Here is a 24486-nt window from a genome sequence, read left to right on the forward strand (position 1 = left end):
CATTCATTTAATGTATCAACAGATCTGACTAAATTTATTATTGATATATTAGTCCTTCTGGGAAGGATATTTGAAAAAAGACACGTTTAATAGATTAGGTTTGCTTTGTAGTTTGTAAAGTTCCATCAGTGTAGTCAAACAAAAAGATATGGTCATCTTGCTTAATGGACTAATTTATTTTCCTTTCTTTTTTATTGAGTGTGTCTGTGTGTGTGTGTGTTTTTGCCTGTGTCAGGGCTGGTGGGCGCGTAGGTGTTAATTGAACAAATGGTTCAGATACTTCTTTCAGTATAAATTCCTTGGCATTGAACTCTGTCCTGAAAGGTAGGTTGTGCCAAACTGTCCTGTATCCAACACGTCGAAACTTCATTCACCTATCACACCTTCTGTTGCTCCAGGCTGACCCACTTTTTGAAGATTATCTCTGGCTAGTCTGTACAGCCACACATAGCAGTTAATTTGGAAATCCTCTTTCTGGATTAAAAAAATAACTATTGGAGTGAACAAAAGAGAGCAAGAAAGAGAAAGTAAGAAATTGCAGACTTTTTTGTGACCATACCGCTTTTGTTTTTCCAACATCTTTTATTATTCAAACTAATAAAGATCTAAATACCAGAGCCCATTCTTTCTTTAAAAGAAACTGAACAAAGATTCTTTAGCAAAACCTCCTTTTAATGTTTTTTCAAGTACATTTTTATGGGCCAGTAAAATACAGTTTTGCAATGATCTGCTTTGATTGACTTTTACTATATTCCTTGTAAGACTGCAACTTGGATACTGTTTCGTTTTATAGAGTTAAAATGTCCATTCTCTGGCTTTTCATGGACTGCAAGCACTCTTTAAACAAAATATCCCTGATTCTTCTTAATTTAAAGCAACATCAAAATCATATGTCGTGATTGAGCCCCTTCCCCAGAGATGAGATATTTAAAGAGATTGTTTTCCCAATACTGCTTTTCTTATAGCTTACATTGTTCAAAATAGTTATTATTAATGCATAACATTCTTTCTTGATTATACAGATTTTAATACCATTTTCAAAAAAAGTCTCATACTACGCATTAGTACATTGTTCATAAGGTTTTGACTGTAACAGCTGCCAATTGGCAATCAATGGATATCCATTCAAATAGTTAAAACAAATCACGACATCAAAAAACTATTTTCTGGTTAAAGATCATTAATACAGTACTGAATGCTGAAAGTTTACTTCATTTGTCTTATGAAGCCAGTAGTTAAAACAAAAATTCATGTAGCGGGAAAGATATTCATGATTCCTTTAAAATTAGTTAGTTGCAGTGAAGTTTACTTGCTTTGGCAAACCTGCTTTTACTCTTTTCAGTGGCAGATACACTGCCAATGTTGTTTTAAATCTCCTTCAGTATTTTCCCGGCAAACAAATGTTCGAGGTAGCCTTGCTATAAATGCTGGTGAGAACAATATAGTTTAAAGCTTTTGGAGTTGCTAAATGTTGACACACCTAGAAGGAAAAAAATCCAGCAGTGATTCGTATTTAGAATTACTCAATGAAACATGTACACTGCAATTAAACAGCAGAACTACAAGAAGGATAATTTGTACATCTGCTGTCCAAGCAGACCTAATTTTTCTAAGTCAGTGTCCAACAAAGTCATTCAAGGATTCATGTATCAACTTTTCAGCTTCACTGTACCTATTATGTTTTTCATGCATCCTATTGAATAGTTATTAAACTGGAACTTATTTTTATTTTGTTACAAAGACCGCACTCCTTTTATGTTTATCTATCTTTTTCCGTCAATCCAATTATGACCTGATTGCCGCAATCATCTTCCAGCTTTGCTTTCTCCAGTTGTTTGCATATAGTATTTAGGGCTCTGAAAATTTCCATGGTCACTATAAACGTTCCTTCGCAATTAGCTGATGGGAAATGATATCTGCTTTTCTCCACCCCACAGCGCTCGCTCGCTCCCCACGCCCCGCTCTCATTGCATGGGGAGACCCGTATCTGTTGGTTGCTCCATCTTGTGGACTAATAAAGAACAAGCGATAAAAATACTCTAATGAGGATTACAGGAAGTTTTTAAATGTATTTTCCCCTCTTAATATCATAAACCTATCCTTATTTCATTTTTTTTTCAACAAATGAACTATTTCCAAGACCGTGGCCAATACAGAATCAAGGTTAGAGACAAAAAAAACTGCAGATGCTGGAATCCAAGGTAAACAAACAGGAGGCTGGAAGAACACAGCAGGCCAGGCAGCATCTGGAGGAAAGGAGCAGTCAACATTTTGGGGATTACCCTTAAATGCTCCTTTCCTTTGGAAATCAAGGAGTTTTTTCACTAACAATTTCAAACTTTTAGACCATACCAGTTGTTTGTAAAATACCTAATCAACAATCCACTCCATTAGTCTGTCCAAAGAAGCCATATTGGATATTTTGACATGTCTGGGTATGGTAACAATTAAGCAATGGACATTGGAGATCTTTAGGGAAAAATTAGCAAGTTTCCAGAGTGATGGAATTTACAGGCAGGGTAGTGGTGTTTTTGAAGGGGTGCAGTGTTGATAGGTACACCTAAAGTTTGCTACGTCTATCTATTAGTCTGTAATGTTTTTGTAGGAGTCTGCTGGTGTACTGGTGCCAGGCTGTTGGCATTTGAATCTGAACCTCCAGAGTTTGGAGATGGAAATCATTCTCTCACTGATACCTTATAAGGTTCACTTAAAAATAAGTCAACTTGGCCTTAGTGGGAATAATGTAGACTAGTACCCTGGGTGCTTGAATAAGTACAAGTATTTCTTGAACAAGTATATGTTACTAACTACTGCAGCTCTTTTCAAAAAGGAATGAAGTTTAGCTTTTGTCTTAGCTTTGCGTCAGCTCTCCCCATTCTCATTATGAGATACACAGGTTTATGACCAAATTTATGCAAATGATGAAAAGAATTAGTCCGGTGACAAACCGCAAGAGCTTTCTTGAACAGCTGTGTGATTGTGCTTGTTTTTTTCGATGTCCCTCAATACCAGTAGTGCTTCCAGTGTTCAGCTGCTGTGCTACTGTTGCTGATTATTCCTGCACAGCAAAAAACCTATGGAGTATAGTCATTGCAAATGCTCTTTGTAGTCAGGAAGATGTGGGTAGGATGAAAGTAATACTTTTTGTTAGCCATTGTCTTCTGTGGTTAAATCTAAGCTTTTGAAGAATGCAGGCCTGCTGCCATGGCTTTCGGTGTTTCATAGCGGTTAGCTTCAGAGTAGGCTATTGAGATAACTTGTACATTTCACAAATGGCAGTGTGGAACTGAAGTGTAACTTGCTTGCTTTTTGGTCCAAACGCAGTCTGGACCAAAGTTGCGAACATTTGATCTGAGAGTAACTTTCGGTGGTTTTTCAGCAACCATGGAATTTTGGAAGCATTTTAAACTCTTTCCTTCGCTAAGGATGATGCAAATCAGACATGTGAAGTATCATAAATTGGAAATTACAAAAGTAAATGCTGTCCTTGCTGATATCCGCCTGGCAGTATTCCAGTACAATCGATAGAGCAAATATTTCGGGATACAACAAAAAAAACAGTGCTGTATTCAAGTAGATTGTAAACTCCAGCGGTAGTGATAATGGGAATACAAAATGGGCAAAACCTAAGTTGTTGAATAATTGTTAGGGCACTGCATGCAGAGTGATGGCTAGAATTTGTCTTTTTTCTAAAGTTCAACATTTTATCTGACGTTTTTGCCAAAAATGTTAATGACCAAAGCAAATATCTACACAGCAGGCTGAGAGGAAAGAACTTTGAGCTGTTTCAGTGTTATGAGAGGAAACGTTCTATTACTATTTTCTACAGCCTTCAAATAGGACCCTTTAAATTGGTGACTTACCTTTTTTATGACACTGCTTTTCATTTTATTGGTTTATCCAAGTTAGTCCTTTGCACCCCACCACCGCCCCCCCCCCCACCCCCGCCACCGCACCTCTTAAGAGAAGGAGAACAAATAAAGTATTAAGATTTGTTATGAAGGATGCAAGTTTGAACGAGCTGTAATTAGCGCCACAAAATGCATCCTAGGAAACGGATGTCTGTGAACTTTCTGGTTATTGTGTAGACAGATTGGCATTACTGATTACTCACAATTTAATGACATCTTTTCAGTTCAGAAAACTTGCTGTTTCGTTTTATCATGAACATAACATTGCTTTGTCAAATTTTCATTTTTTTCCAACTTTATTGCATTATAACAAGTTGGGTTCATGGGGTGATTGTTTTGGTTGATCTAGAGTAGTTGAAACACAAAACTATTAAAATCCATAAGCTGATTGTTCCACAAGAGTGGCTGATATCACAGTTCACAACAATGGTCCTTGTTTTGCAGAATGAATGCTTCAAAAGTGTCTCCGGAAAAGAGACAAAATGTTAAGCAAATTGTCTTTACTCCTGTGAGAATGCATCCTCGTGAAAGATAGTATTGTTGTTTGTTACCTAGCAGAAAGCAAAAGAGGATTTGTGTGATTTACTAAAAGTCTTGTTTATTTATTTAGTTTAACAACTTGGACTTACTGATGTCTAGTCTATATTGGGTTCTCATGGATTTTATTCGTGAGCCAGAATTCACCATAATGAAGGTAAAATTTTAGTTTCTTAAATACTGCACCCCCTTTTTCAGCCTTAAAGAATTTCACCAAATTTAATGCATTTGCCCTACAGAAGACAATGAAAATCTTTAAGTGCTTGACTAGTTCTTCCCTCATTCAATCCAGATAAAGGTTTTTAATATTTAGCTGTTAATAGTAATATTTGTTAGTAGACAGTTCCCCATAATATCCTCCCAAATAATGCAAGGATTCATCTCTGTCCTTGCTATCATCTTCGTGTGCACCATCAGTGCAATCTTAGCCAAAAATCAGGGCTGGACTAAATTTTTTTAAAAAAGAATTTTTTTTAATGGTGAATAGAAGCAATTTGGGAGACTGCCATTTTGTATTTCAGGAGTTAATTTGTTCTTAACTAACTGAAAGAAATTCATAATAATTTGACTAGTATGACTGGATTGTTGAACTACTTATTACAATGTTTCTATTTCATGAATAATAAATTCATTAAGTCTACGCAAGAAACTTTGCTTAAAGCATTTCAATATATTCACATTCCTGTCTAAAAGTATCTTTCATGAAAGAAAAAAAGATATTTGTCCTGTCATCAATCTGAAACCCATTGTAACCTTAACCTTAAAATTGAGTTTTACGAAGAAATATTTGAGGTCCCTAAATACTCAAGGCTGTGATTAATTTGTCTTTTTCAGTCATAATTAAAGGAGCATTAGAATTTGACATACATCCCCACAGGTACTGAGATATGAGCAGGAGCAAGCACAGATAGCACAGATCACTTACAATATTTGTTAGTTTCAGAAATTCCATGTCATCAGTTCCTTCAACCAATGGATTTATAACTGGGTTATTTTCAGTTACTATGTATTTTTTTTCCTCAATGATAGAAAGCAAAATACTGCAAATGTTAGAAATCTGAAATAAAAACAAAGTGCTGGAGAAACTCAGCAGATCTGGTAACTTTGTTCCTCTCTCACAAATGCTAACTTTTGCGTCCAGGGTAACTATCTACTCCACTGGTGCTCCTGCCCCACCCCAAACAATGGCCAGGTCAACAACATAAAAACTTTCCAGCTACACACAGTTCCAAAGAGTCCTTCTGTATTTAAAACACTAACTGTATTCTCTCTGTACAGATGGTGCCAGATCTGTTGAGATTCTCCAGCACTTTGTTTTTATTTCAGATTCCCAATATCACTAGTATTTTACTACTTTTTTTTCAGAACATCTCTTTAACTTTCAGGAAAATTAAGTTTCATAAAGGTTACAAAATCTGATGTTGAAGAATTTTAAGCCTTCTGTTCTCTTCACCTGTGACACGTGTTTATTTCATAAACAGTGTACTGCCCAGTTCTACATTAGCTTTTGACTTGTGATAAGTAGGGAGCACAGATCACAGACCTCAAGGATTTTCTCACAAAGATTAACAAATGAGCCAGAAGTGGATTTAGTCATTATTTCCTCTTGCTGTACATCTCTATAACTCTATATTCTAAGAAAAAAAATGTGTGGGAATTTTATGAGAGCTAAGATACATTTTGTTTTATTTATTCATGGAATGTGGGTGTCGTTGGCTAGGCCAGCATTTATTCCTATCTGTAATTGCCCAGAGGGCAGTTCAGAGCCAACCACATTGCTGTTGGTCTGGAATCGCATGTAGGCCTGCCCAGTTAAGGACAGCAAATTTCCTTCCTAAATGATGCCTATTTTTTACAATAATCAACATTGGTTCCATGGTCATCATTAAATTCTTAGTTACAGATATTTATTGAATCCAAATTCCACTATCTGCCATTGGATGGATTTGAACTGGGTCCCAGGACATTACCAGAGTTTCTGCATTAATAGTCTGCTGCTAATGCCATCAACCATCACCTCCCCCAATGAGCTAAAATGATATTAACATCTCTAAAATAAACCAAACATTTTCAAAATATCGATGGAACATATCTATTCCGTTCAGAATTAAATAGTGTTAACTAGCAACACTAGCTTAAGAAGGAAATTGGGTAAGGAGTTGTGGAATGTACACCTGTACATAACAAATTAGCTGGCGAGTAAAGACCCAAGTGTGTGTGGGTTGACATAATAAAAACAACACTGTGGTTTGACCACCTAGAGATTCGTAAGAATTGGGTTTGCCAGGATGACCACTTGGATTTTTCTGACTAACTTTCATTCTTGTTAGTGCCTTAGTAACCTTGTTTTGCTGTGACAGTTTTGAAACAAATGCGTTGGGCCTACATTTTGCAGTCTTTGAACTCCATGTACCATTTTAATTTGTACCTGACATCAAATGAATAGTTATTTACCCTTATCGTTACTTGTTTTATTCTTCCATGGCCTTTTCAAACTATATGCACTGAGGGCAACATTCCTGAGAGTGACAGACTACCCTGCTCTTCCAAAACATTTAAAAGAACCATAAGAATCAACTGACTGAAATCATGAAAGCTGATCCAAAACAAAAATTAGATGGATTACAGACAGACGGGAAGGGAAAATATTGGCTGTTTTAATGGCTTATCACAATGTAACATTAGAAAGAAATGCGATTGTGCTCTGAAAACCTGCTGTCAAACCTGTTGGTTAGGGAGTTGACAATATTGAGAAAGAAACCTTGAAGCAATGAGGCATCTGTTTTGGCTAAGCAGTTGTGAGCAATCACTACTTAAATCGTGTGCTTTTTTTTTAGGCATTGTAGCTTCTTAAAATTTGGCGAATTGCATAAGTATTTAGAACAAATTATCCTTTCAGTAACAAATGAAATTTCTGTGCATTTGTAAGCTAGTTAATGCATGGTTCAGTTGACTGGCATGTTATCACCGTAAAGTTGATCAGAAAAATATATTTTAATAAATTGACATTGCATTTGACAACTGGGGAAATTCTCATAAATGAAAACTTATACACATATATCAGAAAATTTAGTTGAACTGGAATAGCACTTTACCGTAATTTTGATTAAAATATATTACAATGTCATTCAACTACTATTCAACATAAGATAGTGATTGTTGCTCTGTAAAATTACAGCCTTGAACACTGCGCATACCATATCAATGTTGGTCTGCAGCACACAGCTGTTTCTTTTCGTCCTTGTCTTCGGTGAATTCCTATTGACTTCTCACTTAGCAATCAGGTGAAAGCTTCTATTTGATCAGACTTGTGGAACCATTTGTAAAGAGAGCCAACAGACAAGCAGTTATTTAGCACAGCAGTGACTCAGTTTATATTGAAATATGAACAAATATTTCGAAATTTCAGTCTGCTGGAGAAATCCCAATGCTTGCCTCTAAAGAAGAGAAGTGTTGGCAGCCTACTAAAGTCTGTTTTCTTTTGGATTTTATGGTTGTCTCCATTAACCCCCAGTATGCTGCAAAAAGATTTGCTCTTTATTTAAAATAAATTGTCAGTCAGCTGAAGGTTAAGTAATCTCATGTACAGTACTGATTTAAATACAGTTGGAATTACTTGGCACCGGAAAGAATGTTCCCATTGATTGGCACCAGTTGAACGACTTAAAATCTACCAGTAAGACAACCTTGTGAAACAGCTTTGGATTGTTTCTATGGTAACAGCTCTTCTCCAAGCATTAACATTATGTTTGGGTCAGGAAGGGTATACAAAAAGTAGTGAAAAGTCGGGGGCTCGGTGATTTTTTTCCCATTATTCTATCATGCAGAAACTAATCCTTTTTCCCACATATACTATTAGAGAAAGTGGTTGGAGAGGAGAAGACACAGAAAGAAATCCACTTCATTGGCTAAGTCGTTTCTACAGTAGTTCATCAAATTAACTTAATTTCCTTTGAAATAATTAAAAATTCTTTTAAAATAGCTGTGGTTTGCACTCGCAGTGTTTGGCAAGACCCTGAACAGCCGCTTTGTGCAAATATGGAGGAGACTACAATAGACAGCTGCAGATCCAGGCCTATGACATAAATATGTTTTTCCCTTGAGTTGTGAATGTGTAAAGTTAAAAGTTAATTGTTCAGAGTATCACAGTCTTTGCTGAATATAGTAGCTGTGCATATGAGGTATAAATGTTGAAATCATTTATACACCCAATTGCTGTAATGTGTACAATTACATTTTGTAAGTAGAATAGTCTACATATTGAATACCAATAGCCAAAATACAGATGAAATGGAACTGGCTGCATTAACATCCAGTTAACTCTTCAGTGTTGGTTCTTGGTCCATCTCAGCAGTGTGCAAGTTATATTGCCACATTCGGATTTTTTTAAAAGCGCATAATGGTCACTAATCAGTTCATTAAGTACAGTGTTAATTGCTTAAATCAATGACAACATCATCCCATAATAAAACACCTTTAATATCATAAAGCATCCCAACCAGTTAACACTTAGCTTACTAGGCAGGTAACCAAAAGCTTAGTCAAAGTGGGAGGTTTTAAAGAATATTTTAAAGGAGGAAAATTGATAAAGATGTTTGGGGAGAAAATTCCAGATTTTATGGCTAAGGCAGCTGAAAGCACAGTTTCCAATGGTGAAGTGCTTAAAACTGGGGTAATTCCAGGCAAGATTTGCAGGACAGCATATACATCTGCACCTTGTAGGGTTGAAAAACTACAGAAATAGGGAGGGATAAGGTGATGGAGGCTTTTGAAAACAAGGAACAGAATTCTGAAATGGAAATGTTACTTAACTGGGAGTCAGTGTGGATTAATGAGCACACAGATGATGATTTTATGAGACTTTATGTGGGTTACGATCAATGTTTTTTTTACACTGCAGCACTGAATAGGCCAAGCACAAATTTACCCCTTCAATTATCAAGCATGCTTTGTTACACAAAAACACTTAAGAGAGCCATGAACAAATAAATTACCTAAGTACTCCAATTAAAACAAAAGGTACGTTGGTTAGGACATGGACAGCAGATTTAGTTCAAGTTTCTGGAGAATAGGATGTTGGAGGCTGGCTAGGAAGTGTTGGAAAAATTACTTTTAGAAATAACAAAGACATGGATGAGGAGTTCAGCAATATGGAACTGAGGTGGAGTGGAGTCATGGGTCTTCTGGTAGTGGGAGTAGTCTGATGGCATGGTTATATAGTCTGAAATTCAAATTGGAGTCAGATATGATGCAAGCAGTTTGATAAGTTAAAGGCAATGGAAGGGTCAAGAGAAGTGATGGCGAGATCAAGCTAGGTGTATCAGCTTGTGTTGGAATCTGATTTTTTTTGGTGAGATAATTGTGAGATGGTGTGTGTGATAAGAAATAAGAGGTGTTCAAGTACTGTGCAACTGTGCCAACTTCAAAACCATATAATTTCCTCTGTAGTTGCAGAATAAAACGATACTGAAATCTGGTAATCAGCTTTAAAGACGAAAAAGCAATCAAAATTTGTGCTCACTTAGTTCATCTGGGATGTACTACCTGTCTTTTTGGTCACTTGTTACAATTAAATCCGTTCCATCCAAATGTAAATTTAACTAGCACTGGAATGTTCTTGGTGATAGTCTGAGCATGCAAAAAAATACCAATTTCCACTGTAGGCACATTTTCCCAAAACTTGATAGAGTTTTTCTTTCCAATTAGGTAGAAAAATAGACACTTCGCATTATTGAACCTGCACTTTGGCACAGAGTGCAAGCTTGTAATATTTCATTGTGCTGATGAAAATGTTTCTGTTCTTCTATAAACCTCACTTGATAGTGAGTAAATGTGCATAATTTTCTTTTTTGGCCAGCAGTACTCAAGTGAGATACTAAATTAGTGATGTTATCTTGTGCACGTTTGTTCGTGCAACCTCAGTGTCACAAGTGATGTTCTACAAATGGCTTGTACCATTAGTTCCCATGAATCTGGTGTTTTGCTGTGGATGGACTTTGAAACATGTCACATAATGCAGTGGTTAAAGGATAACTAAGTAATTATTGTCATTTGCATCTACATCTTGGGGTCTGAATGTATGACTGGCACTGTAAAAGATACTTTAATATTTTGAATCATTGTTTACATTCTTTAAACTTACTGAATATTTCAGTTTATTAAACAGTAAGTGCAGATCTGTAACAAAATCCAGTTAAAAGTTGTTTGACTGAGTCACTTATTTTAGTTTAATTTGTAATTTTCTGCTTTGTTAGCGGGTTTTGGATTCTGCAGAAATTGGCATTTTATAGCCAGGATGCACTCAAGCTTCTTCTTCTGCTATATCAAGCATTGAACTTTATTAGAAGTGTATCTGGGGAGGTTTGCATAAAGGCTAAGGCTAGTCAGGCCTTAATGGTCTGAGAATCTAACCCCCCCACCCCCCACCACTCCGCCCCGGCTTCTTCATAGCAGCTTCAACTAACAGCTGAGAATAGACGCTTTGTATTCAGATGCCTTATAACAAGACGTTCATTGTCTTAAGCCCCTGCCAGGAGAATGCAAGCCACTGCACTGCCTTTATTGTGCAGACTTTGATTGTATTTGAACTTGATGAGGACTGCATTTGAATTGTAGTCAGACAGTTCATCTGTAGTTTTGCATGGGTTGAGAACTAGCTAGAAACTGCCGTGTTCATTTAATTACCTCTTTGGATAAGATGGGCTGGGGGGAAGGGAGAATTAATTGAAGTTTACTGTATGGTGTGTCAAACAAAGTGACTGTTTGTATTACCATGGGAACTTCTTGACTTGTAGCAGTTCTGACCAGAATCTTGCATTATCGGATGTGATATGTAAGGTTTTTGGAACACATACTAATTGCCTTTCATTATTTTAACCCCACCAACTCCTTCTCCCTTTCCCCCCTCAAACCCCTCCGAAAATAAAGTATTAATTACCGATCAAAACAAATATTTTTGTGAACTTTAATCATGTTTCAGTTAATTAAAATATTCTGAACATCTTTAATATTTCGCTATATGCTGAATTGGTCAACTTCCTGTCTTGGAAATTTACCTTGCTCTAGTGTTTCATTAAAAAAAACTGCTTTTTTAAGATCATTAAGTACTTGTTTCTTCTTACAATTTCTCCTGCCACCCTAACATTGTTAAGAATATTAATTATTTTGCAAAATACTTAGTTAGGTCGCAAAAGCATCAGCGACAGTGAAAATGCTGAACCAAGTCTGGAATTCTTGTCTGATCTTCTCTGACATTGCATATGAGGGCTGGGGAATGCAGGTGAGGAAGGACAATCATTATGTTTGTGTCACAGTAATTGTGAGTTGTTTTACATGTGAGAAACCCTCTTAACTCACTCATGCCTCTGCTCATGAATTAGGATCTTTTCTATGTTTAAAGCACAGCTGTACCTTATATCTTTGCAGGAATGCCTGTAATACTTTCTGTTTTATATGCAAAAGCTTATCTTCATTTGGTAAGTATACTTTGATACAACAGCACAGTTATTTTGCACATTTGCTGTTGTAGTCACAGTAAATTTTTCATTAAATTATGAGCTTAAATTATCTGATGGCCTGAACTAATTTTGTTCAGATGAGAACATCTCAATTTTAAGATCAAACTGAATATTCTGCTCCAAAACAGAGCATAATTAAAAATATCTAAATATTTAAAACAAAAAATTATAGTTTTCATACAAAATGTAACTTTATAAATACTGTCATGGTCTAATCTGAAAATATTTTTTAAATGTTATCATATGTTATTTATCTGTTAAAAGTTAGCATAGGAGTATGTAGAAGCCCAGAAAGATTTGTATAACTTTTCTCTAAATGATTTTTTTTATTCTTATCTTTCTTTGTGTTCACAATAAGGGGAAATATCTAGAATTGTCAGCATCAGGATACTATTAAGTGCCCTACCTACATTTTAAGCAAAGAATCAAACAATAATGCTTTTAGCAGCTCTGTCTGTTTAGACAGTAGCAACATTGACTGCGGGCTGCTTTTTAACTTCTACTAGTGAACGAAAACAGGACCATGATGCAGCCCCGATCCTGATTTATTCAGCATTGTACATGTTTAAAAAGCAGCACTCTGGCAGATGGAGCTGCTAAATGCCTTGTCCTTTGATTTAGAGCTGGGAAGATACTGCTACATATACAGCTTGATGGTTGGAGTCAGAACAATCAATACACTGTAAAACTCAATCAACAGAAGAAATGTAAAAGAGCCGCTACTTTCACCGTAATGCACAGTGCTCTGAGATTTGAAGTTGAAAAGCTTCCTTGGCATCCCACGATGCAATGCAACACCCGCAGCTGCTGGCAGTTGGGAAGAGAGCATTGGTACATTGTGTTTTATGTACTCCAAAGGACTTCAACATTAAGGATCGCTTTACAGATTTGTAGTAGCTGCATGATTGAGACTTGAGTCTGTTATTAGCATTAACTCTTGCCAAGCTACAGTATACAGTTTTGGACTTTTCTCAAGGAAGTAATGAGTGCACAGAGTAGTTCATGTTGTAATATTTTTGCGTATTATGTAATGGCAACTTCCTGAACTTAGCCAAAGATAACTGGCCTAGTTTTGGGGACAAGTTTGCCGGTGAAGTGTAACAGTAAGGGATGGGGAGGAAACAGAGAGGTTGCAAAGGAACTTCAGACAGGTTGAGTGAGTGGGCAAGAATATGGAAAATGAAGCATAGTATGGGGAAGTGTGAAGTTATTTGTTTTGGTCAGAAAAATAGAAAAGCAGAATGTTTTTTATTTGAAGTGTGACAGGGAAATGTTGATATTTGGAAGGATCCTGGGTGTCCTTGAACACTAGTCACAAGAAAAATGTTAAAACAGGCACAGCAAGCATTTAGGAATACAGATAAGTACCTGAAACAAAAACAGCAGGAAAGCTGGAAAAGCTCACCAGGTGTGGCAGCAACTGTGGAGAGAAATCAGAGTTAATGTTTCAGGTCCAGTGACCCTTCTTCAGAACCTGAGATTTTGTGTAAGCACCTGAGCTTTTATTATAAAAGAATTTGAATGCAAGAGCACCAAGGTTGAACAAGTACACAGGGCCTTGATGAGACCACACCTGAGATGCATTTTTGGTTTCCTCACCTAACAAGAATATACTTCCCTTATAGTCAGCACAGCAATGGTCTGTAAACTGATCCTTATACTGAGGGGATTGTTCCATGAGAAGCGATTGTGTATACTTGGTTTATATTCCTCAGAACTTAGAAGAATCAAATGTGATTTCATTGAGAAGGATATATGCTAAGAGGATGTTGCCTCTGTTGAAGACTTTAGAAGATGGTGTCATAGTCTCAGACTTAGGTATTGATCATTTAGGACTGAGAGGAATAGAAGTTTCTTCACTCAAACTGTTGTAAATCTATGGAATTAGATTCTGTGGTACAAAAGGAAATAGGAGAAATGAGGGTGGTAAAGGAAGGTGGATTTACAGTGGGTGATTAGTCATGTTTTTATGGAATGGCAGACATGCCTGCCATGTCGATAAGCCACTCCAGCTCTGCTTTCTTCTGTTTTCTTCCCTTTACAATGAATTCTGACTTGCATGCTAGATGGCTGGAAATGAAATGTTTACTTTTTTTGATGAAAGCAACATAGAAAAGCATGGACATTAGGTGCAAATTAGTGCAGATGCTGGAATCTGTACTGAAAGCAACAAATGCTGGAGATCACAGTGGGTCAGACAGCATCCATGGTGAGACAGCAAGCTAATGTTTTGAGTCTAGATGACTCTTCAGACCTAATGTTTCGAGTCTAGCTGACTCTTCATCAGGGCTGTAGTTTGGAGGAGAGGGTGGGGGTAGCAGGTGTGGGGAAAAGAGATGTTGATAATTAAGAGTACACTGCATGGAAAAGCTTTAACCCAATTCTATTCTCGTAATAATGAAAAACTGAGTAACTTGTATTTATGCCTTCCTTCCTGAGCTAATGACTTGTTCTTCTTAATTCTTTCTCGCTCCATGGATGTTAGAAAGTAAAATAAGCTGGGCAACAAAAAGAAAAAAGCAGGGTTGCATACCTGGTAAATATGATTCAGGAAACTAATAGAAGCGTGAATGGACAATTTGCCTCAGGATTGGTACATTTAATTGTCCGTTTTTAGACACTATAGTGAGTAGTAGGGAAATATACTGACTTAAAAATTACTTAGAAAAATAGAATATAAGACCTGGAAAAGAGCATTTGGCCCATCAAGTCTGTTTCACCATCCAACATGGTCATGGCTGATTCTCTATGTCAATGCCATACTCCCGGTGATTAATACAGATAATCAGAGGTTTGTTGATATTATTTTAATTTACCTTTTTAAATGAGTAAATGTGAAGAACAGACCAGTTTACCCAATTACGAAAACAAAATATTGTTGTTGCTGGAAATCAAGGGGAAAAAAAGGAAAATGCAAAAAGTAGTCAGGAGGTCAGACAACACCTTCTGAAGAAACAAATATTGTTAATGTTTCAGGTCAATGATCCTTCAGTTGAAAATATTTTCAGCATTTTCTGTGTTTAGTATTCAATTTTCTTCTGGTGTCACGGCCAACATAAATCCTTAAATCAACCTCAGAGAAACAGATTATTTGGTCAATTTGTCATTGTTTTTTGTGGGAGCTTGCCTTATGAAAATTGGCTGCTGTACTTTCTGTAATATGTGCGTACACACCAAAAAACATTTCATTGACAGAAGTGCTTAGGGACATTATGAGAACATGAAATGCATTACAGAAATTCAAGTTCTTTCTTTTATACGGTGGTGGCTAATATATCCATATGGATATAATGTACATGCTGGTGATAATAAATGATGTAAGAATCATATTTCATTTGCAAAGAAAAGATGGAAGCACAGAATTTGTTAAGACAGAGAATGACATTGAATGTCTGGCAAAAGGAGAGAATAAATTAGGCAAATTACCTACTTAATCTAAATACTTGATCGGCAATCGATTTCATTTACTGTGCAAGAGTTTGCACTTTCCCAGGGGCTTGGAAGTCTGGTAAGTGTGAAATGTATATTTTTGAAACTGTTTCATCCATACAATGTGATCAGTTGGAGAGACTCTTTAAAATAGCCCAGATTTTGTGGTCAGCAGTGAAGCAATCTTGCTTTCTCCTGACCGTGAGAAAAGCTGTCCTTATGGATCTAGCAATCGCTCCATGGCATGGCTTTTACCTTTCCAGTGTGAATTTGAAAGGAATGTTAAGCCAAGGGGACTTCCGGATATCCACCAACGTTGATGTAATTGAGCAAGGTAGCAACCAATCAAATTGAAGTGTTTCTACAGACAGCCAACTAGAAAGTTAAATGTACTGAAAGTCCTTCACTTTTAAACAATATTTTACAGAGAATAAGATAAAAAAATGAATTATACATGGATCAAAGTAGAAGCTGAAATGTCATAGGAAAATTTAGAAAATATGTATACTTTATAATTATATCGAAGTATTCTCAATGTAGAAATTAGCATTGCACAAATTGTTTCTTTCCCTCATGGCCAGAGAGGTTAATCAGTTGTAATTTTGATCTCAGCACACTGAGGCATAACTTGGACTTTGTTAATTGTTTAAATGTGCAACTTTTTGAAGGATTTTACAATGAAACTAATAGCATAAATGTCTAAATCCTCAGCGGTTCAGTGATTTTTTTTTAATTGATTACAGTTGGCAGGGATGTCAACAGCACTCTAACTTGAGAAACATTGAGTTGTTGATTTCCACTTTTGATTTCCCCGCTTAACTGCGGAGGTGCAAACATTAGCTGTTGAGTTTTCCCTGCAGATTTCTGAAACCTACTGACAGACTGCAGTGCCACTCAGATGCTGATACTTTGTGGGAAGTGGTCGCTCATTGGCTGCCACAGAGAATATTACAATTCATGGCAGAGGGTGGGTTGTTGAAGCTCGATGGGCAATCAGAGGCCTCGCAGCTTGAAAGGAACAGCAGGTTATGTTGAAAACTAAATAAATAAATTGGTTTAAAAATTGAGGGACCCTCTCTCCAACAGTTTTGATGTTTAAGGTGAATTATGGCTTTTATGGGAAGCCTCCACTAGGCTGCCTGTGGCTAGGCAGCACCCAGGCAGGCAGGAAAAGTTGAGAGGCAGTGAGGTTATATAGGTCTGTTGGTTCCTCATAGTACTTCTGGGAGTTCACCTCAACTGGTTCCCAAAGCCTGCAGAGGTCCGAAGGGTGACTGCAAAGTCCTATTCAGCCTCTGTTAACAGGCCTTAATAGGTGATTAATTACTTTAATTGATCACTGCAATTAGCCCTGTCACTCTGCCATCCTGTCTCCACAAACTGCCTCTGGTGCAGGACCAAGCCAGCACACAGGGTGACAGCATGATTTTTTTTATCTGAGCCTGTCCTTGATCGCAGCCCAAGTAAGGCTGAAAATTGTGTCTCTGCATTTGCTGTCATTTTCCGTTCTAATGGAAATAATAATATTTGAATGGTGATAGTCCTGCTGATGTTGCTGTTGGAAACACCAGGCCGTTATCTGCATTGTCATGTTTGTAGCTGTTTCTAAACCAGTTCCACCTCAACAATAGCTTTCTCAGTCCTTCACTATCTTGAATCTTGTCAGATATCTTGTCTTGCATCCAGTACTGGTAAAGCAGAAATTTGCTCCAACTGAATATTGCAAAAGATCAAAGCTGTCATCTTTAGTCTTTGCCATAGATTATGCTCCCCAATCACAAACTCCATTTCTCGTCCTGGTAATTGTCTGAGGTAGAGTTGAATTATTAGCAAGCTGTGTAACCATTTGATTGTCAAATCTACCTAGTTCCAACTTCATAATAATGCCAAACCCTTTCCTGACTCACCTCATCTGCTGCTGAAATCCTCATCCATGCCTTTGCTATATTTGGAGTTTACAATTCCAGTGAATTTGCCACAGTCCCATTTTCCAACCTCCATAAAATTATGATCAACATGTGGTTCTGCTTAAACAATAGCTTAACATTAAAATGTCCTCTGTATATGCAAATACCTGTATGGTCTCATCCTTCTTGCCTCTGTAACCTTCTTCACCTCTGTGGCCCTCCTTGATCTCTGCACTCCTCTAAATCTGCCATCTGCTACAACTCGGATGTTTATTAGCTCCAGTGGTGATGTTTGTGCCTTCAGATGTGTAAGCCCTGACTTCTGGTATTTGCTCTCTAAATCACTTCTTCTTACCTCTTTCTTGAGCTCATTGAAACCAAATTCTTTATTCGTCCCAATGTGTCCTTTTGAGATGCTTTATTAACTTTCACTACAATAAAAGTATCATATACATGCAATTCGTTGCTATTAATTAACTTGCATTCCCCTATTTCACAATTGCAACATTGTTGTATTGTTGCTCTGTCCCTCACTGGCCTCTACAGTATCCCTCTGCATTTCAGGTGCACTTTTAAACAGACTTTACTAGTGGAATTGCTATCTTTGTGCCTCCACTGAGAAATTCTCTCCAAGCATCTTTTCTGATTTAAATCCCAAAGCTATATGACTATTTGAAGAGGAAAATAACCAGATAAGTGACACATTAAAGTCCTTTGAGGAGGAGGAACCAACTACAACCACAGATGTGATACCACCCAAGGAAGTGTTCATTGAATTTTGGGAAGACTTCATTTGTTGGTGGATCCTCCACAAGGAATTCTCTGAGCTTCAGCACACAAACCAAAAGGTCTGCATGAATATTCGAGGGCAAATGTTGGCTAATCAAACGGATGCTGACCTTGCACATCACCACCATCAAATGAAATCTGCTAAAGCAACGTATGCATCTGCTGACTCAATTCATAATGACTGTCCAAGTTAGCCTGTATTCTGTTTGTACTATTGTATATAAAGCATTATGCAATTCGCACAATCACTGTAGATGCAGCACATAAGCTTTTCACTGGCAAAATCAGCACTCTCCTTTTGCTTTCCTGCAAATAACTGTCATTTTGTGCTTTGTTAGATGACGTGAAGATTTCACTACTCTGAAGCATTTTGTCATGGGTCTAAAATGAGCCTTATGTCAAAGTGCTTCCAGTCCTGGTCAACCCAAAACTAAATAGCCAAAATTTGTAAATAGAAGAGCGTTACTAATTTTCAATAAATTATGTTTAAAGCTTACTTTAATGCAATATTATTTTGACACAGTGCATACTGTTCAGTAATCAAAACAATATTTATGCATATCAAACACCTGTAATTTTTAATGTTATCTTTTGGTTTTACTTTTGAGTTGGACAGATAACCACTGTGTATATGTTACATACTTTATTCATATGTATATTTTCCAGTTCTTGAAGTACAGTGTGTTCCCTGTGTCAATTCCTCCCTACCTCGCCACCTCCCTCACAGCCCCTTGTCTGATTGTTGCATTTGCCAATCTTTCATTCCAGTTTTTTGAGTGGATAGGAACCTTTAACCATCTTGGGTATGACTATAGTACTTTTGTTCAGTTATGCATAGTGGGTTTATGGTATAATTAACATACTAACAAAAAGGTCTTAAGAAGAAATGTGCACTCTACCCATGTTTAGTCTTGAAATAGCATAACTCTGCATTTAATGTATTACGAAGAGAATTCATTGCTAATTTTTTACAGTGCAAGGCAAATACTGATTTTTACTCTTTGCTCCTAAATGATGAAAAAACAAAGATTTAGGCTGAACTGTACTTCTTGCAGCAACTGATGTTTTCAGTCTGTCAGGGTAACAAGATTTTATCATGTCAAGCCATTGTTGAATTAGCAGATTGGCAAAACTGGCACTCAAGAACTTTAGAACAACACTGCAAACAGTTAGTGTAAATACCCTCATTTCAATTTCACATTGAATACATTCTATAGAGTTGCTGCTTTCATGAGTAGAGGCTAGGTTTCATATTTGACCGAAGACAGTGTTGGTGTTGTTTAAATAAAAGATGTCTGAAGTCTTGGCCTGCAACTTTAAAGAGAGCAATGTAGGCAACTGTGTGCGGAAGGGAGGGCAGGAAAATGAGGTAGTGTAGAGAAAAAGAAGGTAATTTACAAAAGAAGTTTCACATAAGCCAGTGTTATTTTCTTTTATTATGTCATTCAATCTATCATTTAATAGCCTGATTCGATTTAAAGCTTCCACTATATATATCCTTATATCTGAATGTCTGTTATTGTTTTTTGAAAACTGCTCGATCACATCCAGCTTTCAGAATTTCCGTAGATTTTCATTCAAACGCTATACGTTAACAGCTTAAAAGCACTGATTAATTCTTCACTTTTTTTTCATTTTGCTCACAACAGATTGATGATTAGCACATAAATATAAAGGATTACAGAAACTGAGATATCATACTTCTAGAAAAAAAACAAACTATTTTGTTTTATTGTCAAGAATTTTGACACTGCGCATTTTTAATTGTTTTCATGGTCAAAGATTGTTGAGTAATTCTGAATTAGTGTGCAGTTAAAGACACATTCACACCATCATCAACAATGCTTGAATTCTCAAAGGGGGTTGACGGTGAAACTGATGTAAAAAGAGATATTTCACATCAAATTTTCTAAGATTTGATTTGTAGAGACTTTGACTGTGCCTCCTATGGAAGTGAGGATAATCACTGACAACAACTTTTACATTCTCTGATTTAAGTGTGCAAATGTGGATGCCAGAGATTGCAGTCAATTTCACAGGTTAATTGTGGTTTTGCTGTCATCACAAATGCAAAATCTGATCTATAACCTTTTGACTTGAATGTGAGAGTGTAGTTCTGGCTGGCACTATGCAATGAGTTGCACACTATGGTAAGTATAATAATTGAATATTACATGATGCCTGTCTGAAGTTTTCATACAATTGACCAATAACTGTAGATTTTTTTTATTCATTCATGGGATATGGGCATTGCTGGCAGGACCAGCATTTATTGCCCATCCCTAATTGCCCAGAGGGCAGTTCAGAGTCAACCACATTGCAACCACTGGCTTTTCTGAAGCTTCTTTTGTAATTTACTTTCTCCTCCTCTACACGACCTCATCTTCCAGTCCTGCCTTCCACATCCACATGCTTACTTAGTTCTCTTTAAAGTCATAGGTCAAGATATAAAGTAACCTAGTAGTATACACGACAACTTCTATTTCTGAGCAAATATACCCCCTCCAATATAATATCAGATTAAACTGGCGCAGTTTATGTAGTGCCTGATTGTTTGTTTTGAAAATATTTTTATAGACAGAAGAGCAGGTAATGGACAGATGCTGCCCATAATTTCAAATAGGAAATGTTGGTCGAGTTTAAAATGAAACTTTCAGCAAGCAATGATAGGCAACATTATTGACATGCCATCATATCTCATGTCTTTATGTTTTGAAACAAATAGGACATATGGTGGCCTTCTGTTGTGGAGTTTCATTCTCGTGCATTTCCATTTTGTTTTCAAGTTTTAATTATTGATGATATATTTGCATAGTGTTATATCAAGCTTTTTAAAATGGAATTTCCTTTGCTCTTGATCAATATTCCATATGATAGGTGATATTTCATGAAAAAGAGCAGGCACAATTTCTCCTTGTGTTAGTCAGAACAAAAGGGAGACAACAGTTATAAATATTGCTGAATTGTTTATGAGCTATTTGGACAGAAAATAAAAGGAACTGAACACATTACACTGGACAGCTGCAATGGTCTGTGGGGAAACTTGGTACAGATGGTAGAAAAATGGTAAAATAAACAGCCTTATGGCTGCTAAATAAAAAAGGAGAATGAGGTTCGTCGATTGAATGTAAGAAATTCGTTCCCATGTGGGAGTTTCAATACTCATTGGACCAAATTAAGAACATTACAGATGACAGAATCTTGTTGATACTTGTTTTTTTTAAATGCTAGAGATTCATTAGTTAATATTTCTTTACAGAAGAATTGCGCAAAAGACAGTGGTAATAGTTTCCTAATGAGGGTCATAATGATAATTTACACCTGGTGTGTGTGTGTGTGTGTGTGTGTGTGTGTGTGTGTGTGTGTGTGTGTGTGTGTGTGTGTGTGTGTGTGTGTGTGTGTGTGTGAGACAAGTGGACCTCATACTAATGAGCACCCTTTTATGCAAACATAATGCCAAAGTTCTAGGTCCTTATAGTTGCACAGCCCCATTTTAAAATGGACGGTTCCTATTTTATTTGACATTGGTTCAATTGTTTTACCTATTTGGACTTGTAATTAAGTTTTTTACAGTGTACTCTATCCAGGCTGAAAGTATCACTGAATGCGAGCCACTGTTGTGATGATTCGCAGCAATTTTATCACTATTTTCAGATAGGTTAGCGTGGGCTGTGCCACTGTACCATTGTAATATCCTGACACCGATTCATACAGAGGACAGGAGGAAGCTAGGGCTGTTCAGAAATTCCAAGCATGTGGCATTATAAAAGCACTATTTAAAAATATGATTCATATGCTAATATGAGTAAAATGATGTGGTAGTACTTTAGGTCAAACATTGCTGACCTTTTCCTACAAATGAGAAAATCAATTTACCTTCAGGCTGTTGTTGATCAGTAATATGAAAGTACTTCTGCACAGATTAGATATTTGCAAAGAAAATTATTAGCTGAATATTGCTTATACCAATTCCAGGTACATGTAAAACAGTCTAATATCAATGCTCAGATCACAAGCAGAAACCGCTTTTGACATTATGATGTAATCTGTTAATGTTGTGTCAAAGTCACTCATCTCAACCCATTCTGGGCTGGGCTATGCAAGCCTGATGATTGCTTAAAAACAATTAAGGGAGCAAGTACCAGAGAGTGTCTTAGCACCAGAGTTGAATAGTTAATTGGAAAAATAAGTGGGACATTAGTTTCATAACATCTGTTTTAGAGGTATTCTAAAGGTGTTCCAAAATTCAAAAAGGGTTAATTACCTTAGCTTGATTGATCAAACTCACTTCAGATGCTGGATTATGAAGTCCTTTTTCAAGAATATTGAGACAACTGAGGATCTTAAGAAAAAGTGCAGAAATTATGACATGAAGTAAAGAAAACAAAAATGAGTCAGTGACTCTAGAGAAGGCTACATGGCCAAAATAACCTATCCTTTTGGCACAATGCATTTTAAGTAGTATTATTCTGTTCATACTTGCTGGTAACTGTAATTTGGAAGATTTCATTACGGTTTCTGCTGGAAAGCTTGAGTGTTAGCTTTACCTGGAAACTGCACCCCCTCGTTGTCTTTCCTAGAATGGAGCTATTAAAATGTTTTTCTAATATTGTAGGCTGTTACTTATGTCAGTTATGTTCTGGAAAAGCTATCATGTATATTTTTAAAAGTGGAAACAATTGCTTTGAAATAAGACATTATCTGAAAAAGTTAAAGCTTTTTTCCGTTATTTAAAGTAAGGTGTTTTGGCACTTCGGTGAAAAGATCTAACCAAGGTAAGCTAATCAGGGGGGTGCTCCCTATTATCATGCTTTGTGAAGTCACAACAGATGCAGGATATCATGCAACCATTTTCTCAGCATCAAGTATGCTGTTCTATTGTGGGTATACAGTGTAATCAGATCAATACAACATTCTTTTAACTCAACAAAAAAAAATGTGCTCAGTGGGAAGTCAAAATGCCCCTGGAGACAACTTTTTCCAGCAGACTCACCCCCTCCTGGTCAAAACTCAAGCCTTCAACATAATTGCATTGAATTTTCAAAGAGTTGGTTTAGCATTGCTGGTCCCTTGAAATCCAGAGAATTGCTGCTGTATGTGACTAGACTAATTGGCGAATTTGTCTAGCAAAATGCTCCACAGTCCACAATAGGTGAGAATTTGGTCCTTTCTTCTTTTGGTTCTAAGTGAACAATCACTTTTCTTCAGGCTAATTAAAGTGCTTGCAGATTAGTCGAGCACAGACAAACTTGAACCTACTTTTTAGGACAGGGAGCAATAGGAAATGTGTAAATGAATCATACTCATTCTGGAGAGCAAGTTGTAGAAGAAAACAATTAAATCAGAAAACTGTTAAATTTGAATGAATTACATAGCACTTAGGTTCTCTTATTTTGTTCCATTCTTAATTGGATGATTAATACTGGATCTTTTTCCCTGTGTACAGTCCCTCTTTCCAGATGGCAAATGGTAGGTCCCAACTCTCTTTGTACACAAAGAGGTCATGGTTCAAAGTCAAAGATACAGAGATACCACAATAATCAATCATTGGAACTTGCCTGCTTGCTGTGACCAGCCAGGCAAAATTGAGCCTCTCTTGTTAGCAACAAAATTAGAGAAGGGCTTGCTTATTGTTTCTTGACTTTTTTATATTAAAAAGTGAGGAAATGGACCCCATTATACATTTTACTCGATAAATTTATGGTTCTAAACTGCGAGGACAGCATTCGGCTTTCATCACGAGTCAGAATGGCAGTTAAAAAGACATTCTTTGCAAGTCTTCTGTAGACAGCTTCTCATTTCATTTTGCACAGCGTGCTGTTACTCTGAGCTGCTTTACTAATTAAATTCAATTGCCATCCATTAGACTGATGGAATGAGAAGAATCCACTGTACAGCTGACTCAGTCCAGGTCTGTGTGGCCACAGTCACCCTTCAGTACATGCTATCAATTCATTTTAAAGAACTATTGTCATACAGTAGATTTTGCCACAGGCCTGAAAATGAAAATAGTAGCATTTCTGAAACTTTTTGTCCATTTCACTAGGTAATTAAGGAAGTATTTCTAATGCTTAAGTCTTTTTACGACGTACACACGAGAGTTGTCATCATTACTAAATCAGTCTTTTCCATCGTCTTTGCTTGCATTTTTTTTAGAATATTCTGTTCATTTCTTGGTATTGTTTGTGTCACAGGTGTTCAGTTTGTCATGTTGTATTATTGGTCACCAGGAATTTCTCAACTGGAGAGACAATATCAGATGACAAGTCATGCTAGCAACTATTGGAATTGTCCAGTAGCCTGTTCAAGATTGGCTTTGGAACAAAAATGAATGTAGATGTGCTTGACAGTGGTATCAACTGGTTCATCAAATGATTCTTGGAAAAAATATTTGCC

General features: G+C 36.7%; 1 protein-coding gene and 1 long non-coding RNA gene across 21 annotated transcripts in view; one reads left to right on the forward strand and one right to left on the reverse strand.

Annotated features, from left to right (window-relative positions):
* nfia (nuclear factor I/A) overlaps nucleotides 1-24486 on the forward strand; it is a 738669-nt gene that overhangs the window by 258834 nt on the left and 455349 nt on the right. The gene's annotated exons all lie outside the window — the stretch shown is intronic.
* LOC125456551 (uncharacterized) lies at nucleotides 671-23311 on the reverse strand. Its single transcript, XR_007248467.1, has 3 exons — nucleotides 23084-23311; nucleotides 22355-22432; nucleotides 671-2011 (listed from the first exon to the last, which is right to left on the reverse strand). It is a non-coding gene; the product is annotated as an uncharacterized LOC125456551 (long non-coding RNA).

Source organism: Stegostoma tigrinum, chromosome 8, assembly GCF_030684315.1.
Source record: "Stegostoma tigrinum isolate sSteTig4 chromosome 8, sSteTig4.hap1, whole genome shotgun sequence".
In the NCBI taxonomy this organism is placed as follows: Eukaryota; Metazoa; Chordata; class Chondrichthyes; order Orectolobiformes; family Stegostomatidae; genus Stegostoma; species Stegostoma tigrinum.